At 31.3% G+C, this 25,137-nt stretch overlaps 1 non-coding gene across 1 annotated transcript; it reads left to right on the top strand.

Annotated features, from left to right (window-relative positions):
* Window positions 1-22,711: 22,711 nt before the first annotated feature.
* Trnam-cau lies at window positions 22,712-22,783 on the top strand. Its single transcript has one exon. It is a non-coding gene; the product is annotated as a tRNA-Met (tRNA).
* The last annotated feature ends 2,354 nt before the right edge of the window (window positions 22,784-25,137 follow it).

The raw sequence follows: 25,137 nt of genomic DNA on the forward strand, positions 1-25,137 counted from the left end.
TTGATTGTTCTGTTGAACTGTTACTTCTGCTATCTGAGTGAAGTAAGTGTTGAATTGGTCAGCTACCTGAATAGGATTGTCAACAACTGTATTGTTGATGTTTGAGCTTAGGGCAGTTTTGACTAGGTTGTTTGGCATTTCTTTCTGTGTTTATAAGATCCCATACAGCTTTTGACTTATTGTTAGAGGTAATTATTTTCTGTGCATTAGCATTTTGCTGTAATGTCCTTAGTGTGATGTCATACGTCTTTTTTATGTTTACCATTGTTGCTTTGTCTTGTGCCTTTCCAAGTTAATTCATAGGTTTTCAGGGCCCGTAAGTAGGCAGCTTTGATCTCAGCTGATTCTCGGTCATAGTAGTCAATAGGCTTGCTTTTTATTTTATTTTTGTTCTTCCTTTGTGGGCAAGATATGTCCAAGGCAGTTCGCAGTGCTCCTTCAAAAGTGTTAGAGGCTGATTCTGCATCTTTGGCATTGTGGACAGCATCCCAGTTTTTTATGGAGAGCAGGGATTTCAGCTGGTCAAGGTTTTTCCTTTGTCGCCTTAGAGTTTGTGAAGTGGTATTATTTTTGCTGAAGACCAGGACTGCAACATTTGAGCTGTATGATCTGATAGCCCAGTTTGTAAGACTGTTGTACTAAGGTCATGGGTCTGGAATATTAGTACATTATGCAGTCAATTGATGTGCTTGTGTCAGGTGTAATGCGAGTTGCTGGGAGAGGAATTCTTCTTATATTTTGTGTTGCCAACTCATTTTCAAGCATCAGGCTGTCATGGTTATTAGGTTTTAAACTGTAAATGTTTATGTCTCCCACCAGAATTAATGACTTATTATGAGCTTGATAATGGTCCAGGATGTTCGATAGGATGTCCAAGCTAGTTTGAATATTTACACCTGGGGGACGGTAAACACCAAGGAGATAAAGATGCTTCCCATTGTTTGTGATATGAACCATTGCAGCCTCAAATAGTTTTTCTTCACAATGGTTAGTAATGTCAATTGCTTCTGTGTCATTTGTTAGGTTGTCCTTACAATAAATAGCTACTCCCCCTAGTTTATGTTCTCTTCTACAGTACTCAGACCACAAGTGTGAAGCCTTCAAGAGTTTTGTGTTTTCAATATCACTTTGTTTGAGGGCCATGCTCTGTTAAAACTACAAGGCTGGGGCATATTTAACTTAACAGGTGATTTAGCCGGTTTATTTTTGTATACAGGCCTCTTATGTTTTGATGACATATTGTTAGGCTATAATTTTCCTTCTGCTGAGTGTTGCCCTAAAAAAACAGTTTTCTATCCTCTGAGAATGAGTTAATGGGATCTCCCGTTCCAGTGACATCATGAGCAGGAATGGAGTGCAGACTGGTTGAAATATTCAAATAGTGCTGGTTGATTCTAGTGTAGTAGTCAATGTGCTTAGTAAAAAAGTCTTCCAGGTTTTCATTGTCAGGTCGTATTCTTGCAGTCATCGGGGGTAGTCTTTCTTTCACAGTGCTTGAAGGATAAGTTGATGGGTGGGGTTCCTTTTTGTTGGTTGGAGTAGATGTTATAAGTGACTTGGGGGTTTGGTCTTCAAAAGGAGTTTTTGCATTAGGAACAGAGGTTTTCATTTTTTTTACTTGAAGGGAAACACTGAATTTGTTCTCTTCTTTCTTAAAAACTGGTTTCTTTATATTGTTGAACTGAGTTTTATTTTTATGTATTGGCATTTTCAATTCAGGGGCACACTCTTCTCTGATTTTTGTTACTGTTAGGTTCTTTACGGTTGCTTCAAGATTTTTCAACTTTTCTTCTAAAATGATGTGATGATTTTTTAAATAACCCATTTCCAGAAGAAGAGAGGGGGAAGTGGTATTTGTTTGAGAATCAGGGGTCAAAGTTTGAGTTTCTGCATTACAAAACAACCTATTACTTTTTTCAGGTATCTGCCGCTTCAGTGTAATGAGTTTACTCTCCAAGTCTTGAATTTTTTGTTCATGGTCGTCAATCATCAAGTTCAGTTTTCTGTCATGATCTTCGAAGATAGCTTGAGCTTCAATTGAGTATTATTTTTCTTTGGTCAATTGTGCTTCCAGCTCAGATACCTTTTCTTGAAGCCTCTCCATATTTGAAAAATGCTTGTTTTCACAGTTTTCAAGTTCCTCTATTTTGGCTTGCAGACTACTCAATTTGTCAAGAAGTCTGAGGTTTTCCTTTTTTTAGAATACCGTTTTCTTGGAGTAGAGCAGATCCTATTTTAGCAGCTACAATCAAATTTTCTTCATTACTTTGTGCACTGCAATCTGTGAGGCTTTTTTCAAGTTCTTGGAGTGACTCGCTCAGGGGATTAGTTTTTGAACGTGAAGTCTTGCCTACCAAAGTGGGTTCATGTGAAGAGTGAGGTTCATTATTTTGAGTCGATACAATATGACAGCTGCTACATTTCCAGTCAGGTAGGTTCTTTTTTGTCAGACTTTTGAAATCTTTATTGGATAAATTGACACATTCTGCATGGAACCACTGCTTGCAGTTTCCAGTGCATAAAATCCCTTTATGTTTTACTCCAATTGTACAGGTAATATAACTGTATAAATAACTGTAATGGTGATTGTTGGAAGAGTGAATTTAGAAGTCATCAGCAAAATATAAGTCAAAAGTACAGCAACAAGATCTTACATTACTTCATTACATTACTTTGTATTTCAGAAACATTACTGCTAATATTTTGAAAATTATCCTTAAACTAGACACTCGTTGTAGTTTTAATTGTAAAATTAAGTTTTTACATGTTGAAAAAATTTTATTTAAGGTTTTCTACTATGCATACATAGTCAGTCATTCACTATTTTGATACGCTTGTAATAAGGACACTTGCTTATGGCAGGCTTCACTTTCAATGCTGTCACAAATTATTTGGTCCAATGATATTTTTAAAAATTAGGCTTAAACATTAATTTTTACTTTGATCAAATAATGGATTGGATCAATGGATTAAAGCACTGGAACTGAAAAGAATGGAAGCGAATATCATCATTACTATATTTACTGTGCTTAAAAGAGGAAAATGTGCAGTAATGTATACGTTCTATTAAATTCTGGGTGAATTTTAGAATCTAAAATGAGTTATATAGATTAAATTTATGACTGTGGATGTCAGATGGAAGGTGTGGAAATGGGGCCCATGCTCTGGCTGCCTGTACCAGTCTGGCACCGCGCACGCGCCAGGTGGAGTGCGTTAAGGAGAACCCTACCAATACAGGTGATGAGGAGATCATCACAGAGGCGTCAGAATGCTTGGGCGGTGAGCCGCCCAAAGAAGTTTGAACTTGTGTGTAACTCCTCCCGCCCGTGTGTCCCAAGAATATGACAAGCGGGGTAAGTCTTCAGCCGTGTTCAGTGAACAAACAAAAAAAAATAACTTGTATCAATAAAAAAAAAATTGATTTGGTAAAGAGATTATGTAAAACTTTTATGAGAGCATAATAAAATAGCCATTAATTTTATTATGATTATTAATTTTAAACAACAGTATCAAAATTAATAAAACTATACCACAACAGAATAAACATGAAGTTGTAGTCAGTGTTGTGCTTTGAAAAGTTAATATTTTAATTCACAAGGAAACCTGAACAATTTCTCTTTTGTATACCTTGGATATAATGATTTGATTTCTTTTCTGTACGGTTTGCCTGCCTGCAGGAATTTCAAGAATATAAAATGGGTTATATGACATTTTGTATGCATCCTCAACAGAGCCTTATGTGACATGTGCAACATACATTACACATGTGTGTGTTTACATACTCCTAACTCGTCTATATAATTGATTATTGGAAATCATACTTTTTTAGCCAAATTTGTGCCCACCCCCCCCCCCCCCCACCCCCCCCCCCCCCCACCCCCCCCCCCCCCCACCCCCCCCCCCCCCCACCCCCCCCCCCCCCCACCCCCCCCCCCCCCCAATTGACAGTATGTGACAGTTCTGACTGTGAGGCTTTATGTTTCAGAGATGCACTCACCGGTGTTTGTATCGGAAGGTGGGAATTACCACAGCCACGGGGAGAAGTCAGCAGACCAGGAGCTGGTGGATGCTGCCACTGTGTTTGTAGACCAACTGTTGGCCCAAGCGCAGCAGGAGGTGCAGAATAAGAGGGTGAGTTTTAACTGGTGGCATTTTGTAAGATATATGGCAAAAACAGGATGTTATAGTGACGAAGTTTTGTAATCGTCCGATGACTGAAATATGACATATTCTTTAGATATTGTAGGAAAATTTAAATAGTGATGCAATAGGGAATTAAATCAAAGTGTCTCAAATATATTACAAGAATGTTGTATGAGATTGTCTGTAATGCTTGACAGAAGATGATTACTGTATTTTTAAGAGAGATGTGGGATTTGTTTATAATATTCTTGCCATCGAACGATGATACTGATAACATTTTAATGAGTGGATAGCTTCTGCCAATTAAAAAAAAAAAAAAAATAATAGTGCTTATTAATTTAGCTGTTTTAGACTCGTTTTGATTCTATACTAATGAATTACTAAATGTTTTACTCACAATAGCTAAACTCTACAAAAGTATCTTGTACAATTAAATCATCTAAAAGAATAACTTTAACATTCAAAATATTATGTATGTTGGTTTGGTTGTAATTATAAACCATCGCAATGTAGTTCACACAAAATAATTCGAAGTACACCATGCATGACATGGTACACTGTTACAAATTATCAATATTGGTCTGAGTTCAAATGAATCAGTTTAACGAGCGCCAATTTTAGAATAAAGCTTATTACCTAAACATCCTATGAGTTTTAACCAACTTTTAACGTTGGAATACATTTATATTGTTTATTTTTATAAGCGCTATGATACGTAAATTTTATTTTTGTTATAAACAAGTTTGGCAACACTTGTTATCTGTTGCAGTTGGCAGCGGAACCGCCTCAACCCGCCAAACTTGAAAACAGACCAAGAGGACGAAAGACCTGAGTGAGTAGAAACTTTGCTTTGTGACAAATTTGCCAAGTTCCATTCAATAAGTGCCCGAAAATGTTATGTTGAAAAATACCAATTGGTGGACAGTATTACATGACAGTATAATATTATATTATATCAAAACTAGATATACTACAAAGATATATGAAAGAATGTTATAGATTGTACGACCTTAAGTCTTTCAATTGCGGGAGTTGTACAATATGTATAATTAGTACTCGTATTTGTACTTATTATATAATTGATTAGAAGGAATGTCTCAGATTATGTGAACAACAGAAATGAAATGGACTATTTGAGAGAACATGTTCAGTCTTACACGAAGTGTAAACATTCATTTAGTCTAATTACACTTAGACAAAATTAGCCAAAATTCATAAAAATTATTATATCAATTAAATGTTTTATTAAAAAAGTTATTTTGACAGAAAGTAAGTCATATGTCTCACCAACAAATGACACGTGTCGTTTTACAACATAATAATTTATTATCAGCTGCTTTGACTGAACTAAATTTTTTACCGCGTTACTTAACAGCTGGTTTGTGGTCATATGTCAGGTGGTATTAATAACAACCCAATACTCCAAGAGCCAAATAGCATTGTATAAGTACACAATATAGTTTTCCTTAAATAAAATTTAAATATCTTCAGCCACGCCAGTTTTGGTGAAGATCGAAATGAAAAGAAATAAATAATCATTAAGAAATAAATATGATTAAAAGTTTAAAATATGAAATCATAATTCTTTCCTTGGTCAAATTTTTCTTAGCTTCACACATATAAACCAGCCGTTAGATGAGTAAATAAGTGTTCAGATAACAATATAAAGACATTTAAAGTAGTCACTTTCGGTTTGTTTTTCTAGTGTTTTTATGATAATGTAACAATTATTTACGTCTTGTAAAATGCTAGAAAAAATATCGTCGGATAAAATTATTTATTCATATTATTAATCCTTTTGGTAGCATTCTATTTTGACGCCCACCAAAAGTAACGTGCTTGACGAAAGAATTTTGTCTTGGGCATAATTGGCTTTACCAATGTCTGGTTGTGTAATTACAGAGTTTTGTTTATGATGGCTGAAAATTAGAGTCGGGTAGTTTTTCGAACACAATTTTCGTATTGATAAATGATTCATGGTGTTAGTATTCAAAATGGGATCTCATGAATTAGGCAATGATTGGAGAATAATTGTTTAGACTCGTTAGATATGTCTATCTCAGAGTGCAAAAAATGTATTATTATAAGTTTTTCAAAATTCTGATGATTAATGATTTGTTGATATTACAGCCACCATAGACGGGCTGTTGAGGCGCGGAAACAGATGGCATAACCGAGCCAGGCAAGGAGCGAGGGGTCTGGTGTCCAGGCTCCTGACGACGCTGCGCCTCTGTAAATAAACGTATCCTGGACTGACTGAGTCCCGTAACCTACTACAGCCTGGATCCTGGCGGCAGACGTCTTGTGCAAGTGAGGACGTGGTGAGCTCTGACATGAGACGAGGAATCGAGAGTGGACGTACTTCTGAAAAAGAGGTTTCGAAATGTGAAGTGCTATGTTTGAAAACACATCATGTTTAGTGTCAGAAAATACTGAGGTTTCCTACGATGTTCATATTTTACAATAATTTTAAAAGTTGAACTTACTGTAACTCTTAAAATTTGAGGTGGAAGAGTTAAAAAAAGCTAAAGAAACTGCACGTAATGATATTTTAATGACCATTATTTTTAATAACAGTAAAACATAATAAAAATATCTGTATTAAATTGAGCGACCTGTAAAGTCTTGCACAGTTGCAAACAACTAAAGTGGACTGTGGGGAGTATTAACGGACAATAAAGAAGGAAGATATGTTTGAAACTGAGGACTGTGTTAATTACGCTTAACCCTACCTACTATAACTATTGTATCTTGTACCAATAAAATGTGTATAGTGTTGTATCATTGTCTGAAACAATCGCAACAAAGAGTTTTGTGAGGAATTTGTGACAATCTTTGGTGCTTAGTTGATTGTTGTCAGCTCTTGCTGTGTAAATTCGTGTGAAGATGGTTGTGTATAAACACGATGTTAGGTGTGCAATAGAAAATGTTTCCTATACTGTGTTATTTTTAGTCAGTTAAAAACTGCCAGTAGTGTTAGAGTTATTGATTGAACAACTATTATTGATAAACTTTCGGAATACTGAAAGCCTGCTCGAAAAATAAGTTGTTTAAAATCGACTTGCTTTTTAGAAACTGATATTCTAAATTTTTTAATATAAATGAAAAGTAACGAGAACAGTCCCTTCAAAAATCTAATTTGACTAACACTTTTTCAAATATAATTTATTGATTGATTAAATTTTATACTCCCAATCTATTTTATAGAACTTTAGTTTATATAAACGAAGAATTTTCAAGAATGTAATGATTGCGTATTAAAAGTAAGATAATTTTGGTATAAAACCAAACTTGAAAGGTGTTATATATTATTTTACAAAATATTATTCAGGAAAACGTCTCCAATATTCTTCTAAAATAACGAAAGACACTGTTTCTATGGAAAATAATTATTGTTTTGGAGAAAATTGTACGCTTGTAAATTTTAAATGTGATTACGCCTTTATGAATTAGTTATGATAAAAAATGTGTAAAATAATATATATATATAACGTAAATTATCCAATTAAAAACATATTTATATTTGAAATAGAAGTGTGGAATCCAAATCATTACAATAACACTCTGTGTTTTGAAATCTAGACAATTAGTATTTGATCATATACAAAATATTATAAGTAAATAGTATATTTTCACTCCTACTACTCCAATGACTCTTAAGTCGACTAGGAGTGACATACATATATTAGTATATAATTTAATACAGCAATCTGTTTTAATCACAGTACATGATAGTTTAACAAATATTTCCTTTTGCACGATTTTCGGACAGGGCATACAGACAAGAAAAACAATTATTTAAATAACGGAGCATTAAATTGAATAACTTTTAAATTCAAATTAATTTTCATTATGTAAATATTTTAATTCGAAATTTGCTTGACAATTTTACTACTACAGGGTGGCTATTGAAATATACTAGAGTTAAGAAGTCCTAACTGATATTTTATTTAGTTTTCTCCTTTCAGACTAAGGTTTTGTACCATCAAGTTACCTATGCATATCTTACAATTAAAACATTATATTTTTATAATAAACTCTTGTATAAAATATAGTAGCTGTTGAAAGATTTAAAAGTCATTCAATAAATAACATTCTTTGTTTTCTTAACCTAATTGCTGGTGTTATTAGTGTAGAATTTCTGTTTAACAAAATTAAATCTATTAATAATCATTATTTTAATCGTACCCAATATTTGTTGTCGTATACGTTATTTTGTGTTTATAGTGATTTATCAAATTTAAGTACTGCATGTCAACGCTAAAATATTTTTGTTCACTTAGGGCAAGAAGTTGAAAAACCTCTCATTGCACTTGGTCCTAAAAGGACCTTTGCACTTGTTTCCGGAGTAAACAGAATATTGACGATGGCTAAGGTTGTTGGTAGGAGCGAGCATCATCCATTCCAATAGTCATCCTCCGCTGTACACTATACATATCCTTGTAACCCAACATCTCAACATTTTGGGTTAGTAATTTACTGCTCTTGGACATACATAGAGTTGCCCAGAAATAAGTGACACATCGGCTTTTGCTATAGTGTAGGTTAAACTGAAATGTATAAACCAACCTGCCAGACGTAAACCTTTCTTCTGAATCCCTTGCAAAATTATATGCAATGCAGATTATTTATTTTCCTAATTTTGTATTAAATTAATAACTTTATAACACCTATAAAAATTAATTTAAAACAACCGATGTGGTGTCTTATAACACTGCTAAGTTGGTTCGAAGAACAAGTTCGTACTATGAAGGTAGAAACTTTTAGTTATATCATACCTGTCCTTAGTTTAGTTTCTCTTATCTTTGTCTCTATGTGTATTTAAAAATAAAATTACTAGATTTCATTTGTTTTTCAATTTAATGCTGAATTGTACATAAATATGTTGTTTGCCAGAGCAAATCTTAACACAATAGATTAGTAGTTAAGATACTGTTTTATACTAAATTTTGATTGGAAATTTCAAAGTGGATGTCATGTTAAAATAAAAGAGATATTTACAAATAAACTATAAAAAAGGCACATTGAGTAGAATTTATTCTTATGAACAATTACGAAGAATTATCAGATACTCTGTATTTTATTTGTACTTTTATATAGGGAGAATATTGTTCTACTTATAATTATTTTTTTATTGGCTAGAATAACTTTGGGTATCATATATGATAATGTTAATAAATCCATAGGACTACAATATTAAGAAAGTATAATAGTAAAAATAAATATTTTGTAATGAAAGTGGGGCCATATAAGGTTTTTACATATTTTGTTGACTACGTTATGGTTTACATATTATGAAATTAGCGTGAAATTTTATTTATTATTGTCTTGGATGAAAGAACTAGTTGTTATTTCTCGCAATAATTCCAACAATCCAGTACCTGGCTTTGAGTATTGATGTTAACTGACAGATAAGTGTTGACTGTAAGCAAGTAAATGTTTTAGTGTATAAATAATTGTTTAGACTCATTTCAGTGTCAAGAGCAATAAACTCAATTGATGTATCTAAATTTCAGAAATCTGTTTGCATGGTACAGTTTTGTTTTCCACTGTGTGTAAAAGCTCAACCAACCAACTTGAAAGGGATACAAGAAATAAATCTGGATGAATGTATAGCGAAGAAAATCTATTGTAATTAAATAAACAGCCTTGAACAATAAATGACTTTTTATTATTATCATAATATTCATATGTTTAATTTTATTTATAACGTTATAAATGAATAGAATTAACGTAGAAATTCTACCAAAAGTCGGTAATGTTTTAGTTTTTGGGCGATTTGTAAACAATCTGCACATATTCATAAGAATATCTAGGCTGAGAATATTAGAGTCCAGGGGCCTTTACCATTACAAATTTTCCATACCTTCCAGTAAAGCTGGGGTATGGAGTACTCCTTCGGAATATTTTAAATGTTAATAGTATTAAGTTGAATGCCGTCCGAGCGCATATAATTCTTGTTTAGTGATATACAAAAATGGATTTACCGAAACAAAACTTTAACCTTTTTTAAAACGCCCGATTACACAATAGAATTTTTAGAACACGATGCTATTTTACATAGATTAATAAAGGTTAGGAAAATGGCTATATCTTAAGAACTACAAGACACATAATCGAAATTTTACTTATAATTCATACATTTTAAACTAGGATTTCAGTATATGCATATTTTATTTGAAAATATTGTTTTTTGTTGTATTTATTAAATCATATATACTTTAAATATAAATGTTTATTTATTTGAAATAGTGCCATCCATGATAAAAAATATTACGTTATAAACCGTCGTGTATTCTAATAGAGGATATATTTACTGTATATACAACTACACATTTTTGAGATACAATTGGTAATTTAGTGTTTTTTCGCACGCTGAGCGGTTGACGTCCACTGTGTACGCCTAGACCCAGCAGGCGCTCGGCGATGAACAAATATAGATGTAGGAAATATGAATTTTAAGTTAAATATAATTTATATATAGTTTATAGATATTTCTTAACTTTCTTGATCTAATCTCTTAACACAAAGTATGACATAAACACATTATGAGCGATCGGTGTTCATGAATATATATATATATATATATATATATATATATATATATATATAATATATATATATATATATATACGAAAAATAAATATGTTTAGTTGTTGGGCGACTATAATGTCATCCTACTAGTCACAGAAGCTAATGCTATATTATATATTATTTTTGTTAAAGTTTTAGTAACTATTACAGGCATCAACCTAATATCTGAGAGGGGAGGCACGGTATAGACAATATTTATGTCAATCGTTCACATAGCATATTTGCCTTTTATTTAGCTATTTATTAGAAACTAGTAAGATTTACCTTAAAAATAAATTGATAATTTGTAGTAAGAAACTACCGGAAAGTTTGTTATATGAAAATTTTAACAGTGTTTACAATGAAAGAAATGTTGGAATATATTTAATTTATTTTTATAGACATTTTTAAAAAGTATATTCCAACAACGCGTTTCCTGTAAGTCTTTAAATATATAATTTTATAAGAAGCCGAACTTCTTTTATCGTAAAAGTAGAAAAAACAGGCCAGAACTTTAAGATACTTAAATTTTACAGATTAAAGACCCACCAAAATTACTTATTTATTATAAATTAGTAAATTTTGAACATAATACATATTACTAGGGTAAAATTCGATCACGCCAGGGGCTTGATTGATGCCGGGGGCAAACATTTGAGTGTCACCTGAAAATCACCAATTTTAATTTATAATATTCGCCATCTAAACGTTAGATGAGTAACACATTACTCATTACTTTGAATTAAACAAGTCCTATTCATTACTTTGATCCTATATTATTTAGCTCTTCAGAATTAGAACGTTATCTGTTCGGAAAGACATTTCACTGTTTGCATGAAATTCCAGAGTAAATTTGATTATGAGCTTAACATTTATTTATAGTAACATTTTAATTGTCATTTACTATATATTTTATTCTTGGAATTGATGTAAAGGAGGCGTGTTCTAGTTCTAGTAATAAAACATTTTATAGATATGAATTTTTAATTAAATATAATTTAAAAGACCAAGATATTTCTCTAACTTGGTTGAAAAATTACAGTTTTTGTGAAAATTTGATAACAAATGTTATATATCTTATAATATATAACGTTTACCACATAAGGGTTGAAAGTTCGTTATTACATTTTTAGAGATGGGTCCACTATAAAACAGATTTTGATAAAGATCAAATTTGTAAATGTGTTAGACTGTTTTGTTTGAAACAATACCGGAGAAGTGTAAGAGAAACAGCAAGTGAAATTTTATAATTTTGTAATAAATAAACTTTTTTTAAATAGAACAAACAGCAAAATAAAGGTTTTGTACATTTTTTATTTTGTTACTACTACCACTATCGGTATTCATTATAAACAAAAATCACTAATACACTAACGCCAGTAACCATTACCTGTGGCTGACTTAATAATGGTCATTATTCGCTGCTTCTCTCGCCCGAAGGGCCGGAAGTGTGTATGCGACAGTGGTTATATTATTATTTGACAACCTCTACAGGTTGCATAAGGTCACGTCATTCTGAAAAAATTACTAAGCGCAAGTTTTAAGTTATACTGCATATCAGCTGTTAAAGTTAAAATATCAGAACATGATAGGTACATGGTTCGACTACGAGTATATTTTCAGTTTAAAGTAAGTTAAGGTATACATTGATCATTTGTATCAATGACGGGAGAGGTTGCAGCCCCTTGGATATGCCTATGTACATAAACAATTTAATTTTCCACTGGATCATTATGGAAGTTGGATCGGTGTTAGTGGTTGATATGTATTTACAAGGATTTCAGCTTGATTTTGTTTACTGCAGTTTTTTTTAGAAGCGAAACGAGATAAAATTGATAAGGCACTGAACATCAATTTTAAAAACATGTTAAAATATGAAACTTAAACGTAGAATAAAAATTACATTTCGTAAAATGATACTAATATTCGTAAAATGTTTAACTCTACTAGGATTATTTAATATATAGCTATTTAAAAGCCATCATTAGCCGAAGTTTTATTTAAAAATTTCAAGAATGCCGAACATTGAACTTTGCACCTACCTAAGTAGGCGTATAAAGTTTTGGAATAGATTGTTATATAAAATAGCTAAAATGTAAGTTAATCTTTCGTTTATGTACGTGTATTTTAATGTTTTTAGAATTTATAATAATTTCTTAAACGCACCTAGTTTCCCATATAATTGAAAAAGTGATCCTCGGTTATTGATAAATTAAAATGCCATTCACTTCCTCATCAAGAAATCTTTGATCTTACTTTACCTTCCTTACTATGAAATGAAATAAGCGAAATGAAAAATGCCTTTATAAAATAGGTGGAATTATGGCTATTAAGCCCTCTCTACCACTTAACCTCAAAACCACTATTAAATTAATCTTTATTCTATAAATCGCAATACTAAAATTTATTAGTTTTCATAATCTATAATATCTTTAAAATAGTTCTAAATATTACAGCTCACCAACAGTTTTCACACAAGAGTCACTTAATTAATACAGCTCACATGCCAGCAGATCGGAACAATGCTTTATCTTCTGATCTATCAAGTGATCCCGGGACAGATCTAATGAACATCTCCACTTCCCCATAATGAATCCCTCTCAAACCACCGAGTGGAGAGATCTCCTCCAATATAATTACAATCTGCTCTACGGTCTATGTAACTCTTCGGTGGACTTTTCCTAATGAAATAAATAGTTATCTCTAATCTCGTTATTAAAAAAGTTAATATAACAGTTTTTTTATTGACTTACTCGTGGTATTTTAATTGGTCGTTGTGAAGTACAAAAATAAGAGCATGTCATGGCGTGTGTTTGGAATTTAAAGACAGACAGACAGAAATGGAATTTTCCAGCACTCGGCTTATAGACTTCGTTAACGCTCAGTCAAGAATTATTATGGCTTGGCCTACAGGAAGAATACTTATTGGCTGAGCGTTAGTGAATATATTTACATTGGTCTTATGCGTCACCACGATGGAAACGAAGAAATGATAGAATGAACTATTTTGTAAACATACTTGAGTACAATCAAATGACATTTAACATGCAATCTTTGTTTAGTTGTGTTGGTCTTTCGTTAAACTTTGTTAAAGAGTTGGATGATGACCCACGTTTCTCCATGGAAATTGGCTAATTGTTAACAAAGCCTATAACTCAGGGTGATATTTCGAGAATGGATTGAGCTATAAACTATAAATATGGTATAATTTGTTTAGTTAATACAAAGGGTTGTGGTCTTCTATTTGCCTGTATGTTTGTTTTGTGCTGGGTATCTCAGATCGAGTTTAGGTATGGCCTTTCAGAAATTTTGTACGTAATGTTATTTCTACTTAGGCAACGTAGTGTTTGATGTTGCGCAAGTTTTTCTATGAGATGTGCTGAGCTTTTACGTACCCTATCTATCCGTAGGATACCTTGAGATTGATTTCATCTGCAGGCCTTAAATTTGACATGAACCATAATTTATACATAGACACGAATGAGATTGATGAAGGTGCATGTCTATACATGGGGCGTCATTAAAGTCTCAGATGTCATATAACTCAAAAGTCTGTTAGATGTTCTTTTCTGTATGCCTGGGTACTGTCAAAAATTTATTTTTGGTCCATTCCTTTGCCTTTATGCTGAACAATTCGAGAATGTAAAGGACTGTAATCTTGCATGCAATAATTCCAGCAAAGCCTATTACGTGACCCCCGGGGCCGTAGACTCCTGTTAGTGTTATATTTCTAAAAGAATAATGATTCTATTCTTAGTTAGTCTAGTCTGTATGTCATTATACAAAACGGCATGTTTAAATTAGTTTTATAAGTGAAGTTACACGATAATGTATTAACAGTAGTTTATTTTTAAAATTAAAAATTGCTGCCATATCAGTATTTCATTATCTTTATATAAACTTCTGCTATAGTGATTTTATAGTTTTAGTAATCCTAAAATAAAATTTTACCTAAAAAGCGTTTTATCATTAAAAAAAAAACCGAAGATTCCACAATCTGAATACTAACTAGGAGTGTCGTTTAACTTACCCACGGGATCCTGAGGCTACTCAGTTATACCTCTAACAATAGTGACTGTAAAGGTATTCACCATCGAATTGTTTAGAAATCAGAAATAAGGGTGAAAATTGAACACCAAATCTTACGTGTTCTGATAATAAATTTACCATTATTGGAAAAAGCAATGTTATGTTTAACTCCTCCAGATCTAAAGCTAGTACATACAGGTAGTACATATTATGGTACCTGTATATTATGGTCAAGAGCCAGTAAATAGAATGTCCTAAAAAGAAACTCTGAAGGCTCAGCACAAGCCTGCTGTTAAAAACATTACGGTAGGATATTCATTATTTGCTGAGGATATTCTTCTTATTTATTGTATTAGTGTGGTATCAGAAATCCTTTACATTACGATTACGATTAGTTATTATTGACTGCTCTACTTGTACGTTGCATACAGATACATGATATCCATAAGCGAATCTTTGCATTCGGGACCAGTTTACTGTGTGCAGTAAGTACGTGGACACATAAACGAGCTTTGAAACAAGAAAATTAGACTAATTGTATTACGTTTTAACTACCCTCCAGAATTATTTTCGCAATTTCAGTTATAGTTCTACATTTGAACCCACACAAACGTATTATAAGAATATATATATATATATATATATATATATATATATATATATATATATACACACATAATAGTTTTTGCCTGTTTTATATTCACTTTTGATAAACATATCGAATCTTTATTTTCAGCAAAGTATTCGTATATTTCAAGCGTAAAACCTTTTTGAGAAAAATTATAAAATTTAAAAAAAAATACAACAATAAACAAATAATTTTTCTATATTTTAATGCGTGATGATCCTTAGCTTTGAGCAAGCGCTGTCTGCATAATTACAAGAGTTTGAAATGAGCAGAGCAATGTTTTATTTGACGTTTATTGCATAAAGAAGAAAAAAAGAAAAACTTACCACAATTCATCCTCCCCTCACCCCATAATCTGACCTTATTTTAACACAAATAGGTCAAAAGCGTTGTACGTATATCACTTAATGTAAACTTACAAAACATTTCGGAAGTAATACAGTAAAATGTACTTTATTGTTGTTTGAAATTTAAAACTTACAATTGTTGGAAAATGTTAAATTACATTTCAAATTGAATTGAAGACTACGGTAAATGCTCAAACACTATCCTATATATCACCATTTAAAATGTTAACGTATCAGATTTTACTGTGAAAGATAGACGATATTACTAGTAGCTACTGTTTGTGATACCTTTTATTTATTGTGAAGAAGAAAAATAACCTTTATCGCTAAATATGTGGAGGAAGGTTTTACAAACACGTCGAATGCGTGCGTGTGATCTGAAGATGGATTTCTGGTGAATCGAATTGTAAAGAGCGATACACCAGGAGCTTGTGTAAATCCTACGGCTGAAAACCATTTAGATGAAGCATCTGATATTACTGGATTGTTATATGTTTTTATGACGAAAAATATTTGTTAGGAGTACTAAAAGAAATAAATACTATTAAATTTGTTGTGCTAGATTTATAATTCTATATGCAGATTTTATTATTTCACAATTACTTATTTTATTATTACCCTCCGATAATTATCGTATTTATATACACAATAAACCTAGTTTTCCTTATTCTAGATTAAGTCTTAAATGTGTTGGCATCTCCTATTCAGGGAAGGATTGCGTAATTTGTATGTATGAATCTTGAATAGTATGAATGTTGCTTTGTTATTATACAACAATTGCATTGGTGCTATCTCTATTTAATATTTATTTTGAGTCTGAAAGCTAATTAATATTAAAACATTCATTATCTGGTAGTATTTAGATGTTGAAATAAACAGAATAATATATGCACTGTTTACTTTGGTATTTCAACCACACTTTGCTTGATATTCATATATTTTCTATAAAACTATTAAACCTTCATAGGTTTTAAACCGCTGAAAATTATTAACTATTCAGTATGCGTTTATTCGGTTCTTTAGGTTTTTGTTTACCTTCATCTAATTGCTGTATCTGAAACATGACTCTGTTACTGTCTTGACTCCTGGAATGTGAAGCTATGATCGTCTGAAGAAACAAGAACATCGGCAATGAAAAAGTTCAAAATGTACGATTTAGCTTCTGCACCAGAGAAACCTAGAATACAAAATATAGTGTAATCTAGGTGAAGAGATGCAGTGTTCTCATTGTCTCGTCAGGTGTACAATGGAGACAATGAACCCCTAGTTCACTAAGAGGAAGGTGCTTATCTCTACATTCACATTGAATCAACCTTTCCTACCATAGCTACTTTATATATACATTAGGTTCATTATTTAAATACGCTAGTGTACTAAAATAGTCAATAATATATGTTTGAAGGATTCAAAGAAATAAATACTATTACATTTTTTGTGCTTGAGTTGTAATTCTATAATATGTAGATTTAATTATTTCACAATTAATTATTTTATTATTACACTCCACTCCGTAACTTATTTATAAACACGTTAAACCAAGTTTTCTAAATTATCGCCAGATTAAGTCTTAAATCTGTTCACTTCACTGGTTCAGGGGAGGATCGCGTGATTTGCTCCAAATAGGTTTTGTTCACAACGAAAAGTTTCCTCACGATAATTTCACATTTTAACCTATTAATTGGAAATCGTCAGTCAGGATAGGTTTATTCCAATTAGTGGGATATATTATCCCTCTGTGTATAGATGGTATGTCCGATAATTAATGAATTAAAATATAATAATATTAATTTTGATTTATTACTATAATACAATTGCATTGTTTATATCTCTATTAAATATTTATTTTGGGAAAGCAAGCTAATTAATATTAAAATATTGATTGTCTGATAGTATTTAGTTTGTTAAAATAAACAGTAATCCAATGTACTGGTTACATAAGTATTTCAATAGCACAGCCTGATTTTCACATCTTTTCTATCAAGTTATGAAACTTTCATAGGTTTTAATCTGCTGAAAATTATGAACTATTCAGTTTGTACTATTCGGTTCTTCAGTTCCGGTTTACCTTCCTCTTAGTGTAGCATCTGAAATATGACTTGTCATAGACTTGACTCCTGGGATGTGGAGTCATGTTCATCTCAAGAAATCCAAAAAACGTCGACGATGAACAAAATCAAAATACATTCTTTACATAGTTTCAACATCAGAGACACATAGACTACACTATATAGTGTAGTCTATGTGAAGAGATGCAGCGTTCTCATTGTCTCGTCAGGTGTACAATGGAGACAATGAACCACCAGTTCACTAAGAGGAAGGTGAACTAGAGCTTATCTCTACATTCACATTGAATCAAACTTTCCCACCATAGCTACTTTATATATACAGTACATTAGGCTCATTATTTAAATACGTTAGTGTACTAAAATAGTCAACAATATTTATTACGAACACAACAATTTTGCAATAAAAGTAAATGACAGAAATGTTGTAGTGGTTTCATTAAAAGAAACTGTATTATATAACTTTTCTTATTTAGTCTGGTTCCATGGTTCCAATTTTCATTGGAATTTGAAAACATTCTGTATAAATAAACTCCCTAGTTGCAGCGCAGAAGTATAACAGCGGCAGAATTGTAACAGTGATTGGACTAAAATTAGTCAGTGAACACCTTCGCTGTACTTTTTTAGCACTGGCAATCAATGCAACTCTGTTAGAATAAAAAAAAAAAAAAACACCCAATCAATCACCGTATAAATCTAATATCAATGATATTTATTTCTGAAAATTTTATAGAGTTTTACTTAATAGCAAAATTGGAATGTCCATTAATACTTAAATAATAATTACGTAAGTTCAGAAAGAGAGAATCAGTAAGTCCTTTTTTTTTTGATTTGTCAATCAATCACACATTACAAAATGAATAAAGAGCCACATGGGACGAATCATGTGCGTGGCTCTGAGTTCCATTAAATAAACTGTGCGCTTACTACATAATATATAAAAAGACAGAAAGAAAGACAAAAAAGAAACACATTACACTAAAGAACAAAATAAATTTAGAAATATATGTACAGAATACGTTAATAAAAATAAGTGCAAACTAAGACTGCTACAGAATAGTTGTAACTACACTTAATGCATCAACCACCGTATTTTACTAGCACTACAGAAATACTTTTCTTCCTCATGTAGGTTCAAAGATGTTTTTAACTATTTACTTTATGAAAAATATTTACGAAAAAAGTAATCATTAAAAACAATTAATGAATTAAAACATAAAAACAAAGTATGAACTAATAATAAAACGCCGGATTTAATTAATTTAAAATAGAATAAAAATTTCAATTTAAAATAAATTCAATTAAAAATTGTGGGCTTTGCAAAAAATTTTGAACTTTAATATTTCAATACTCGCATAAATTAAAAAAACATGCGAATAAATTAATTAACATGTAATTAATTAGTTACGTTAACAAACAGCCATATGAAACAATATTGCTCTATGTATCGTTAGTGCAAATTCAAGCAGAAAGCCTCATTTTAACCAATTGTGCCATGTCTAGCTTTATGGTGACAAAGAGTATCCTTAAACAGTGAATATGATGTTGAAAACAGACAGTTTTTTGGCTGTTAATTTTGTTTTGTTAATTCTGTGTCTTTTTCTTCAAACATATGCAACAGTATTTTGAAAATGTCGAGAAACATAGTGATTTATATTTCCTAAGTAATTGTTTCCAATAATATTGTCTTTGACGTTGCTGCAGTTACATATACAAGTATGGTGAGTTTAGAGCCTTAATTTCTGTAGGAAGGGAATCAATAGGCAGGCAATATCTTGTAAAACAGAGGGTTCAGTGCTTGGCGTAGTCTAACCGTATTACAGTGTAGGCCTCCTGACTATAAACTAGGTTTTTCAAGGAATGTTTTTACGTACAGGTGTTCTTCCTCAGGGATTTCTTCACTCCATTATATCCTCGTGTTAAGGTAGATTTACACATAGCCTGCGATGTCCCTGCCGTGCCGTTTTAGTCGAAATATTTATTTTGGATTTGCCATTTAGTTTACATGAGACGGCAGATTCACGATTTACACATAGCCTGCCATGCCCTGGTGCCTCTTCCGTTTTCATCCGATCGTTCTCGAGGGTGATCTGCGGCAGGTGACCGGTTAGCGGCAGTGGCACGGCAGGGGCAGGGAGTGTGTTACAAAGATGACCTGTTGGGGTGTTTATATATATAATATAAACAATATATTAATATATATATATATATATATATATATATATATAAAACAAACAATTATTAGACTTCTTGATATAAAGTTCCTTTAATATTTCGGCTTTGACATTTTCAAAAAGGTATAATAAAAATAACAACACAGCAAACAAAATTGTTTTTATTATGTATTATTTTTGTAAAATTCTTTTTCTAAATTCTTTCTTTGTTCATGATATTTCTCTTTGGTGTTAATCACATGTTCAAAAATTCCTGTTTATTTATTTATGTTCATTTTTTTTTATTTACTTTTGTAAATTTGGAAGAAATATTAAAGGAACTCTATATCAAGAAGTCTAATAATTGTTGTAATAGAGCAATTCTGCGTTTATACACCCGAAGTGAATTAATATATATAGTTATTAATATGTTAATATTAAATTAATATTATTAATAAAGAACTTACAGTTACCTAAGGGTCAAGGCAAGTCTTTCTTCGTTAGAAATAAACTTTCTCCATTTAGTGTTTTTCTTCGACCTTGGAAGTAGGTCGAACAAATACTTGAACTTTTGAAATCCTATCCGAAAGTATCTCATAAAATAAAGCGGGCCATCCTTCAACCTTCGGAAAAGAGTGTGGAACTCTCCCTCCTCGTCTCGCGCCCGAAATACTTTGTGTACCCAATACGTCTTTTTTAGTTTAATTTTACTTTTTCGCTTACGTAACACGACATAAGCAGCTGTTGTGATCACAACGTCCACCTCGTCCATGTCTAATTTAACAACTGAATCCTTCTGAGCATCGGCATGTAAAGTGTGGCACGGCAGGGGCACGGCAGCGACCGGTCACCGGTTGTCAAAATCGCACGGCAGAGACATCGCATATACACGGCAGGAGCACGGGAAGCTATGTGTAAACCCACCTTTAGATGTAGAATCAGCTACCACTGTCTGTTTCCAGTTTTCAGATTTAGACATAAAATAGACTCGGAGAAATGTATTTCGAGTATGATCATAATGGTAGATCCGTCTCCCCATGATAAATTATGATTTGTGGGCGTAATTAAAGTAATGTTAGATTATATTGGTTTAAGGACAATATTTTATTCTACTTACCTATAAATATAGCTTATTAGTTTTGTCATTAGTGCAAAGGGTTTCGTAATATAGTAGACCACATGTTACTATAATTTAGCTAATTACACAAACAGATTGATTTTATTTTTATTCGAAATGATCACATAAAACGTAAGATTGGAATGTATTATAGGGTTGAAATATTAAAATAAAAAAAATTATAACGGAATTACTATAGTTTTCGAATATCGAATTTTTTAGAATAATTATACACCTGAGTAAAAAAATATATATTTATATTTTTAATAATATATGGAAATGTTTGACTATTGATTAGAAATTTAATATAACGTGAAAGTATAAAGGAAAGTATGAAATGTGTTCATTTATATTGAGATCAGACGACAAATAATTCAATAATAATATTTATAAATTATTTTAAATGTACTTCAACATTTTTAATCAAAAGAAAAGTATGATAATAAATGTGGAACATTAACAGCGTATTATGCGAACGCAACCCACGTAATAGAAATTCTTGTTGTTTACTCAACCACAAAATAACAGCTTCTCCATAGCACTAAATTGCAATTTAAAGTAACTAATATTTCGTTCGGATAAAATTTACGCTATGGATAATTAATTTTTACCAAGTAATTCAAATAACTATAAACAAGTTCAAGGGTGTATGGACTTATAATTTTTTTTCTTGAACATGATTTGTTATAGAATGTAAGTTAAATGAATTTATAAAATCGACATTGTATGCAATCAGCAATGCCAGTTTTATAAATGGTTGTAATAATTTATAAGACAGGTGCTTGGCGAACAAAAACAGGTTCGATATATGAAACCGGGATGTTTAAATAAATTTACATTCAACCATTAGCATTTAAATTGGTTGAAGTTTGTTTCAATAAATAACCATAAGGTAATTTTAGAACAAATTTCATTGACTGCCTTTTGAATTATTGTCTATTGAGTATTGGACTGTTTAAAAACTCTTCACAACCTATTCCATCTAGTTTTTAAACATTTTATTTCACAGATGTCTGAAAAGCAAGCGCTCTTAATCTGGATTCACATCGCACAGTTCGAGATGCCTCTAAGCAATGTAAAGTTGTAAGAATAATAATATTAAACTTTGTAGTAGTTTGCTTTAGCTTTACTTGACCTGTTTAAATACTTTTTCAGGTATAGAGAGGTTTTGAAATTTATTGTAATTTGTTTCTTAAATAGAAACTTTAAAATTATGCTTTACTTAGTTCATTCAGTAGTTTTAATTTAGAAATAAAGACCTTTTTTCACAACCGTTTCTTAATCAAAGAATTATCTAATTTTGAATGTGTTATTAAAATGTACCGAATCACTTGTTTGGTTTTGAAGGTATTTAAAATATTTATCCAAAAACTGTTTTATACTTGTTCGTTTAAATATTCAAAATATATAGCCTGTAATTACAAAATACAAAAAAATGAAGAAAAAAAACGGTTGTATGCGTGAATATCAGCTTCAATTAAATATTTGAAATGAGGCATCTCCCATAATCCGGCGGCTAAAACTAAAAGCCTAAAATTGTTCTTATGGCATAAAAATTAATGTTGACTGTAATGATACAGCCTGCTCTTAACCCAAAATAAATAAACTTCCACCCCTGCTACAGCCCTCTATTAATGACTCGCCCCTCTTACAGTATGAGCAGATTGGCGCAGCGGAAGCGTGCTGGGCCCATAACCCAGAGGTCCGTGGATCGAAACCACGATCTGCTAATATCTTTTTATTTTGAATCATTGTTATGTTGTATTAGTACATTTTTTAAATTTTTTAAAAATTTTGTTTTTAATTTAATTTTTAAATTTATTTTTTTTTTAGTAAATTTATAACAAATTATAACATATAATTAATTTTAAAACATGTGGTATTCCATTGTTGCTTTTTACTCTTACTCATAATATGTAACCATTTTAGTATTAACCTACATTTTACAATAATCGTCAAAACCACTCATTTTTTACTTAGCGGTTATATGTTTATCTGCCCGTTACATTAGCTTCCAAGAGGGAAAGTGTGTTTTAAAAACAATCACTCTATACTATTTGGTTTTTGCGATCTGTAACTTGTTAAAAAAATGCTAAATTTAAATTTTATATTGCAATTCTTAAAAATTTTCGTGAATTAAAAACGATAATTTACCCTTCAAAGTAGCAAGACGAACTTGTGTATTAATTTATTGTAATTAATTCTGTTCAGAGAATTTTACTAGTTAGAGTTTGTTTGGTTAAAAAAAGTCTTATAAGAAGTTTTTTGCAAAAAAGCAAATAAGATCTAAAAAAGTAAATTATTATTTTTATATATCATAGTTTTAAAACAACATTGTTAGCATCATGCTGCTAATTCGAAGTGGTGATTTCTTTAACCTTAGAGCACTGAAGAGTGTTGAAATGTCATAAGTCATTATCATTATTAGATTGCAATCAGCTGCTACTGTTCCAGATTCCAAGAAAACCTGGGATTCAATATGGTTCATTAAGCTAGGTTGGGAATTCCCTCACATCACATCAGCACTTCAGTGGTGCTAGTCGTAATTATCTATTTGCTGAGGATGAGGTACATCTATATTTAGTTTTCAATAACGATCTCAATGCGCTCTGAAAATATTGTCATATGTATTATTATTTTCATATATCATATTTTTTAAACAACATTGTTAGCTTCATGCTGCTAATTCGAAGTGGTGATTTCTTTAACCTTTAACAATTTCATTATTAGATTGCAATCAGCTGTTTATTAACACAGTTTTGATTAGCTCTACGTATGTTTGTCCACCCCTTACATACTGGGACACAGACATTAAAGGTAGTAATTGAGTGGCTCCTGTAATAACAGTAACGACATGGTTTGGCTTTAGTAATTAAATTGTGTAATAATTATTACAGAAGTTATTTAATGTTAATTGTGTAATGTTATAAAGAAAATTGAAGAAAATAAAAAACTATTTGTTCAGTAAATTTATTTTAGTTTCTGACAAAATTCAACTAAGGGAATTTGAAATACGATATTTTAGTTTAGTGTAATGTTATAAAGAACATTGAAGAAAATAGAAAACTATTTGTTCAGTAAATTTATTTTAGTTTCTGACAAAATTCAACTAAGGGAATTTGAAATACGACATTTTACTTTAGTAAATTATACATTTAGTTTATATTCTTTTAATAACTAGGGAAGTTTATTTCTTGTAATGTATTAAACCTGCTTCTAATCAGTGTATAGTCTGATAGATCATTATTGTTACTAATATTCAATAAAATACTTATCATTAGGAAGCATATCAGAATTAAAGACATTACATTTATTTAAGTAATAACATGGCATCTGCTCTCTTGTTCTGGAGAGATTACCTAATACAAAGGGTAACGCTTTTACTGTGACACGAGACAAGTACCGACGTTGGAGCACGGAGAAAAGTACGCTAGTCATGTGCTAGTATTGTCTTTAATGTCCAATTTCGTCTTTTAAATTTAAAAAACGAGACCCATACACAATTAAACTGGTAAACTTAAAGCATCTTCCGATCTGGTTGAGTGATAACAATAACATACAGGTCGGTCCAAGAGAGAAAACGTCACATCCAGCAATGTTATATCCTCCTGACCTGAGAGGATTTTCGTTAAGTAAAACTATTGAGCTGATACATAAATGACAGTGGCCACACAGAAATTTTACAGTAATCTCTCAAAAACATTTCAGTCTGAGCTATATTAAAATTATTTCTTTAAATATACTATCGATGTATTTTACAAACAATGTTTTTATTGTATGTAATATAAGGAAATACTAAATGTGTTTCTCCCTCATGTTATGTTAAAAGACCTACCTTACTTTTCTTAGCCTCTGTTTCAGTTTTCCTTGTTTCCTTGTTCCTTGTTTCATTGTTTCAGTTTTCAATCAGATTGTAATAAATTGATGTGCAAACTATCAACGTTATAATTATTAAATTATAATAGTAGATTAAAGTTATTCAATATTGTAAAAGTTTTCATATGTGACCTAATTAAACAGACAATCTAGTACAGATACTAGTCATTCTAGTACAATCTAGTACAGAAAAAAGTTAAGCACCAGC

Source organism: Homalodisca vitripennis, chromosome 7 (genome assembly GCF_021130785.1).
Source record: "Homalodisca vitripennis isolate AUS2020 chromosome 7, UT_GWSS_2.1, whole genome shotgun sequence".
In the NCBI taxonomy this organism is placed as follows: domain Eukaryota; kingdom Metazoa; phylum Arthropoda; class Insecta; order Hemiptera; family Cicadellidae; genus Homalodisca; species Homalodisca vitripennis.